Source organism: Macrotis lagotis, chromosome 1 (assembly GCF_037893015.1).
Source record: "Macrotis lagotis isolate mMagLag1 chromosome 1, bilby.v1.9.chrom.fasta, whole genome shotgun sequence".
Classification (NCBI taxonomy): Eukaryota; Metazoa; Chordata; class Mammalia; order Peramelemorphia; family Peramelidae; genus Macrotis; species Macrotis lagotis.
This window is the reverse complement of record NC_133658.1, coordinates 441,474,990-441,483,270: the sequence shown is the minus strand read 5'-3', so window position 1 is coordinate 441,483,270 and position 8,281 is coordinate 441,474,990. Positions and strand designations below refer to the sequence as shown.

The window sequence follows — 8,281 nt, the reverse complement described above, 5'->3', positions numbered from 1 at the left end:
TTGTTTTCTAAAGGAAGATAGAAAACATGACTACAATTGGATTAGTTTAAAGTTCTAAGGCAATAAAGAACACATAACATCCATTTTGAGGAATCAACAAGAGAAATTGCATTGAAGGTAATATAGAGAAGGTGAGGAAGTTTAATCAATGGGATAATATAAGCAAATGCTAACCAAATTGAAGGCCTATTTTGAAATTCTAAATATCTTTAGTAATCTAGGCAAGCTATACAAATAAACAGCTCTGTCTTAGACAATTATACTTGTGTGCAACATTTCTGACAAAAAAAAAAAAGAAAAATCTTTATGTAACCAGGATAACTTGACACACTCAGCAACAGGAATGACCCAACCATTGGAACTTCAACTATTCAGCGACCATCTAAAATCTTTCTCTATTGAACTATTCCAATGCTCTTTTCTAAAGAAATGGCTTCAAGAACAGACTCTATGACAATCCATGTCTTCTGATAACCAGTCTGAATAAGCACAGAGAGGCTTGAAGGGTGACAAATTTTTAACCAAAGATATCTTGTCTGTGAAGATCAGATATTAAGGTATGGAAAGACCTCGAATTGAATTAGTGAAAGGAACAACCATGTTATGAAATTGCCAGTCCTTGAAATGCTAGAGGCTAAATCTTTTCTGTTTTGCAGAAAACGCAGAGCTTAAAGAGGATTTAATCTGAGATCAACAGATAAATTTACAGACAGAAATGTAATCCTAGATTATTCCTTTTTTTTTTAGTAAACTCTGTGCACAGATGTTTTCTGTTCAGCTTATGAAAACTGATGTTTTCATAAAACAAACATTTAACTCACATTTTTGTCAGTCATTAAAAAGGAAAAAAGCAAAATCCATGAGCCAGCAACATCCCCTTAGTCTTCTTGGCATTAAATAATGAAATTCCCTTCTACTCAGAAATCTGAGACTTCTCATAGTTTTCAAGCTTTCCTGGATTGAAAAAAAGAACCAAAACTTCCAGACAAAAACATAATTCCTCAATACCTCTTCACATTCCTATTTTGCCTTTTGTCCCAATTTTTTGAGTAAATTTTTCTGAAATTAATAATATTAAAACTAAAGTCCTTAATTACATTATATGAATTCAATATAACTAAAGCATGACTTCTATTATAGTCATCATAATGTGTGGGACAAATGCCACTTAAATAAATTTCAGAGATCTCTCAAGGTATGAAGAGAAACCTTTATTCATTTCTTGAGGAATGGATCACAATCAATTACAGAGATTGAGGCAAAAGCAAAAGGCCCAAGAATCACATTTTTCCTAACTGGATTCCCAGCCCCCACTGACCCACCCTCCTTAATGAGGAATGTGGTCTTACAAACTAATCTAGGGAAAAGAGCATAAAATGCAAACAGAAATCAGATTATCTCTTCAGCCCCAGGAATTGAATGGTCATCCCAACTTCAACAGATAAGGTGGGGTCAGTTGACTCTTCCCAATATCCCAGAAGTTGCTTTGTGAAGGGAGGAGGGACAAAAAGTTTAACTATTTTCCAATCTATAATATTCTACTGATGAAATCTCAGACTTTATCCCACTCAATCTCTCCTCTTTTATTCTGATGAGATTCCTTTAAATTTCTGAGTTGGCACTTATGTCTAAATAACAACTCCCTGATCACCTCCTTACTTCCCCAGGACCCTTTTAGATAAGCCCTATAATCACCATGATAACAGGCACATTTCCAAAGTTACTGCACCTCGTTCCACTGTAAGTTTTTATATCAATGTCTTTAGAAAGTTCTTCCAGGCTCCAAAACTGATCAAACTAAATTCCTGATTTTGTGTCATTGGCTCAACCACAAGAATAGCTAATATACATAGTGATGTTCCTTAAATTATTTTTCTTGCAAATGGCTATTTCCGCACTTTCCTTGCAAGTCCATACTAACTCATAATCAGTTTCCCTTAATAAAGGCCCCAGTTTGTGTATCTCTACAAAGGATCCAGGTACCATCATTAACCTCACATGAGTCTGAGGCCACCTATCTCTAAATTGTGCAATCCAGAATATATGCACCCCACTTCTGGACATATTCAGACATTTTCTACTCCCCAGGTAAATATCCTGTCCAGTCAGTTATAGACAATAGTCACCCTGAACTGACTCAGTCATATGCCACTGGTGTTTCTCTCCTCTGGATCAGAATCCTGTGCCACAGTGCACCTCTTTCCAGGGACTAATAATCTATGTCAGACCCAGGGGTACTGCCACCCACTAATCTGACTTTCTCTCTAAATGGGGAACATTTTCACCCTGCCTCCCCTCTTCCTTTCCATAAGGAGAAGGGCATAAGTAGGGGTGTCACACTTACAGAGTCAAGGAGAAGTTACAGATAAACAATGTACACATAGGTGAGAGATGGTAGAGATGAACTGGTCCAGTGTCTCTCCTCTCTTCTCCTTCTCTTCTCTTCACTTCTCCCTTTGGAGGCATCCAATGTCCTTCAGCATCCTCTGAATCTGTTCCAAAAAGTCCTCTCCAGCTCTGGTGACTATTTGTCTTTTGGTAAAGAAACAGCTTAACATCTTATTCAGTTCAAAACGCATGTCTTTCATCACAAAACAATGAGATTCTGGAGCTTCTTACAATTTACATTTTGCCTTACTGCCATTTTGACACACATACTTCACTTTTAACACTTTTAACTTTCATTAGTATTTTACTATATGAGCAAACTCCCAATGATAATGATCACATTGACTCAAGCTTGTAACATATACATTCAACAGTCATTTTTGTTCTAAGAGTACCCAGCACCGGGTTTAAAATAAAACAATTTTAACCTTTGTTCTCATTACAATAATGACTCAAACATCCTTAACCAAAATGATTTTTTCCCAAATATTCTCATATTTTCCTTTTCCTGGTGTACTTACCTAACTCATATTCCTTTCCTTAAACTAGAATTTGAAACTGTAATTATCCTAAGAATTTCCCATTCCTCTCCTTACCTAAATATCCCCTCTAACCCAAAAACTAAGGAAACTTAATTTCTATCTTAGCATGTAGCAGGTATCAGAGCCAGACACCTAACCTATCTGTGGCTATTAGATCCAATTCACTTAAGACTTCTTTTTCTAGTTTATAAAGATCTAGGACATTAAAGGAAAATTCATTTACATATATAAGTATGTTTTTCTTTTTTTTTAGGTGTTTTTTTTTTTTGCAAGGCAAATGGGGTTAAGTGGCTTGCCCAAGGCCACACAGCTAGGTAATAATTAAGTGTCTGAGACTGGATTTGAACCCAGGTACTCCTGACTCCAGGGCTAGTGCTTTATCCACTGAGCCACCTAGCTGCCCCCAAAATGGAACGCTTCACAAATTTGTGTGTCATCCTTGCACAGGGGCCATGCTAATCTTCTCTGTATTGTTCCAATTTTAGTATATGTACTGCTGAAGCAAGTACCAGATATAAGTATTGAATGCCAGTGTCCAGGAAGAGGTCACATGGGTAAGTCAAATGTCTTGGGCCAGATTTATTCTTCCAGGTGAGATATTAGCCAAATGTCATTTTGGGGAAATCAAGTCAAAGGGGTCCAACCTCAGCCATACTGAGAAGCTGCCCCTTTGGCTGCCCATCCCTGTCAACTGACATCCTTGGCCCATTGGCTTCTTTGACTCCAAGAATATAACATTTACCAAGCAGCATTTCTTTTTTGCTGACCATCCTGGTATCTTACATAAGAGAAAATCAATTAAAAGTCCCATGATCTAAAGTAGTTGTTTTACCTAGTTAGAACTTCCAGTGAATACAATTCACTAAATTCCTATAGTCTTAATGGAGTCCCAATTAATGAAACCCCTACCTAAAGCTCTGAAGTATCCTTCCTTGGTCTTTGCCTAAAACAAAGTATTCTAACTATGACTGGCCCTACAGTCCTGTCTCCTACCTCTTACTAGAGACACCCCTTTGTCTGAAATCATATCTAATGTATCTATATATCTATATCTATATCTATATATATATATATATATATATATAAAGATAGTATATCAGATTCCCCTTGGCTAGCGAAACCTCCTTCTAGTCTGTTGTATCTTACAACAAATAAATGCCTCCTTTGTCTAGGAGATTGCATAGAAAAATCTTGAATTATCTTGTGTTTATATTTCTCATATTACATGCTTTTGCATCAAAGCAAACAATCACCGCTTTGGAATATACATATAAATCTAAAATATTCCCAATTCACACATATAGTTAGAAATTTCTATACATAAACATGTTTACCTACTAGACATCCTTAGCATTCAAATAGTTATTTTTGTTTTGGCAAGGCAATTGGGGTTAAGTGACTTGCCCAAGGTCATATAGCTAGATAATCATTAAGTGAGGCCTAATTTGAACTCAGGTCTGCTGACTCCTAGGTCTAGTGCTCTATCCACTGAAGCCACCTAGCTGTCCCTTAACATACAAATTACTTTTTCAGAATTCTTGAAAACCATTAAAACATTTTAGGTAGCTTTAAATTTCCAACATGCATTATTAATTTCATTATAACAGGACAGCAATAAGAGTAACAGAATAACACACAAATTACTAGATTGTACAAAGCAATCCCTCCATTATTACATTATTCATGAACCCACAGATCTATCCCAGAAAGGGTCATACTTTTTCATATTTTCCTTATTGCCCTTCAAAGCAATCATACTAAAACCAGGCTTTAACAATACAGTATTTAAATAACATATTCACAAGAGATAACTAAATATTACAAATATAATCTCTTTGCAAATAAAAGAATATCACATAACTGATAAAACATCTTATTCATCAATAAGTTACCTTACAATAGGGCCTGCAATTGCAATTTGTTCAGAGCCCCCACCAGCTGCCTGCAATAAGAGAGAAGTCCACATTCTTCACTTCTTTAAAATTAAATATACATTGTTAATATACATTAATCATAAAATTCTTATTTAAATATCTCATTTCCCTTAGAAGAGCAAAATGAATATCCCATTTTTTGTCTCTTTACCCAAATTCTCAGAATCCAATCTCATACATGACACATTTAAAAACCCAATATAATTACAACTCAACTAACTTTCCAACAGTTTAGTTTGATAAAAACTTTAGAGTACCTTATACAGAGAATCCAGCATTCACATTCCAAAAGCTCTATCCAAAACAAAAATACAATTGTTAGCATTATTAAGCTTAACATTAAAACCAATTAGAGTTTTTTTTTTTTTTTCCCAAAAGAACTCAGTAAACATCCCTGGTAACCTAGATATGTCTCTTCTTAGTAACCCAGTACCACTTTTCTTTAAACCCAAAGGTGTTTACAATAAAGTTTGAAATCTCAAACCACTTAACTACTTTCAAAAGTCATAATAGTGTTAAAATAGTTTAACTTAACAATCTAGGTTTTAATTCCTCCCATTTTGTACAAATTTTGTCAGAATGTTACAACACCAGTATCTCTCTTCTAAAACCCTCAGAGTGCTTTCCAAAACTCTAGTTCAGAAACTGTAGAAACAATGAGAGTCATCACTCAGGCCACATGGCCAGCAGATATTCATTAAACGTGATTTCCTTTCAATAAAGGAGTCCCTTAACCCCTGGATCTTATATTTTTTTTTCTTCTTTCCCAATCACATATCCCACCTGTGGAGGGATCTCTTTCCCTTTAAGGCTTCTCTCCTGTCTAAACCCTCTCCCTCCACAGGGGTGGGGCTCTCAGGTTGACTTGGTCTAGCATTCAGGTCTTAACAAGATGGCAGATGGGATTGAGACCACCATGTGTCCAACCCACCAACCCTTCCCCCAACCCAAGGAGAAAGCATAAGGATAAGAAATCTTCCCTCCTCTAACTTCTCACTCTTTCCCTTAAAGTTCTTTATTCTCTTGAACTTCTTCTAAACTCTTCCCCAAAGACCAGCTTGCTTTTTTTAAAGAATCCCCCTACCCTTTCTGTAACTCTGCACACCTAGCAAAGTACTACAGTACCACCGGGTGAGGCAGGGGCTGATTTCCACGTGGGGGCCCTGCACAACCACTTCCTTCTCCTCTTAGAATGATTTCAAAGCCACTTTACAAAGTTCCCCAAATTCATCTTTGGTATAAAAATCAAATCTGCTCAAACCTTCTGTCTATGTGCTTCAACCAATTTCCATATTTAATTCCTTTTCATTAGCTCTTCTTGACTTCAATTCATACTATTCTGAACTAGAGTCACATAGCTTATACAGCTATACAAACCACAGATATGATTCCACTTTTCACAATACATTTTCCATTCCAAGCTTTTAATAGTTAGCATTTCTTGATTATAACTGCTAAAACCCTGGAGAAGGCAAACAGTAATCCAAAAATCCCTTAGCCTAATCAGAATATTCCCTGTCCCACCCTTCTTCAAATAGAGTAAGCTTAATAACTTTTATAGGGGGACAATCCTTTGGGGGGGGGTTGATCTTCTATTCTTAAATCCTTACATGTCCCATAATTTTATTTAATAACCAACATTACCAGAATATATATTGATAAACTCCTGAAGCTCTTGTTACCATATCATTCTGAAAAAAGATGAACTATTTAGTTTCCCCTTTATGGGCATATCTTGGTAACCACATTATATACTTTAGGATTAACCTGACTCTCTAGTTTTTCTGAAATTTATTTTCTAACAATATCTCTTTTTTTAAATTAAAATAGCCTTTCTTTCTATGATAATATTCACTGTCTCTTTCCTGTTTCTTTAACTTCAAAATAAAGTCCCTTTGAACATTTATTTTACTAATTCTTCCTGAAGTAACACAGTAACACACTCTCTCTCTCTCTCTCTCTCTCTCTCTCTCTCTCTCTCTCTCTCTCTCTCTCTGTCCTTTTTCTAAAAGAGAGTGGGGGAAAAAACATTCTAGCACCCAGAATCATGGAGAACTGGGAAGAGAAGGGAACATAAACAGGGAAGTGGGGGGGGGGGGCTTCTCATAATGGTAGAATAACAGGGTAAGTAGTTTGGCCTCCATAATCCATTCCTTTTTTTTTTTTAGGTTTTTGCAAGGCAAATAGGGTTAAGTGGCTTGCCCAAGGCCACACAGCTAGGTAATTATTAAGTGTCTGAGATCGTATTTGAACCCAGGTACTCCTGACTCCAGGGCCGGTGCTTTATCCACTGTGCCACCTAGCTGGCCTTCCATTCCTTTTTAATCAAAATAAAAATCCCTCTTTTAAGTGCTCAAGAGACAACCCAAGAGTGAGGGAGGGATCATATTATCTATTGTAACACAGGCAGAAAGCAAGCTCAAGGGAAGAGCCAGGGAGTGTTAGATAAATACTGCCTAAAAATCCAAAACAAAATGAGGCTACCCAAGGAACTCTTTAGGGGAACTTGCTAACTCCTCCTTTCCCTGTTTAACAAATCACACAAGTAAATAGACATTCTAAACATGTAAAGACAGCCGAGGCACAAACACAGATCACACAAAATGCAACAGAATTTTCCAAACTGACAATTTCAAAACACAGGCCAATGGCAAATTCCTGACATCTCAGGAATGCAGAGAGGGAAGATTTCAGCCTCTCATCTAACAATCTCTCCCTGCCAAAGGCAGACCAAATGCGCTCTCTCTCCTATATCTTTATTTTCCCATGCAAGACAACAATACTTAATCATTTTCTTCTTACTTTTCCTTTATATTTTAGTCTTATTTACTTGATTTACCGCAGGGGAAGGCTTAGGACAGGGCCCTTCCCATTTTAAATACTGAGAGAGACCTCACAGGATCAAGTGCCTTTAGATCCAAGTCTCTTACACCCAAACCGGAAGAGGTCACCCCAACCTTCAGTCACCCAAATGGACCCTCCAGGAATCTAGTGCAGATTCCAAGTTCTAGGCTTACCGTCTTTTGGGTCTCTGTGCACAGAAGTTTAATGACTGTTCTTTGTCCTCACTGACGGTCAGGTTCTTGTTGTGGGTTTGCTGTTTTCCTACTGAGTTTCTCAGCTTTGAGTCACTTGCACAGAGGAGAAACCAAGGCTTCCCAGAATATGACAAACTGCCAAATTTGGGGCAGTGGTGCCTCTTTGCCAAGTCCTGAGAGGCTGAGGTCCCCAATGGGCATGCTATCCTGGAACGAGGGCCCAGTTGTGTGGGACAAATGCCACTTAAATAAATTTCGGAGATCTCTCAAGGTAAGAAGAGAAAGCTTTATTCATTTTTCGAGGAACGGGCTTCAATCTCTATAATTGATTGTGGCCCATTCCTTGAGAAAAGAATAAAGCTTTCTCTTCATACCTTGA

General features: G+C 37.2%; 1 non-coding gene across 1 annotated transcript; it reads right to left on the bottom strand.

Annotated features, from left to right (window-relative positions):
- Positions 1–3,335: 3,335 nt before the first annotated feature.
- Positions 3,336–3,439, bottom strand: LOC141510370 (U6 spliceosomal RNA). Its single transcript, XR_012474866.1, has one exon. It is a non-coding gene; the product is annotated as a U6 spliceosomal RNA (small nuclear RNA).
- Positions 3,440–8,281: the final 4,842 nt, after the last annotated feature.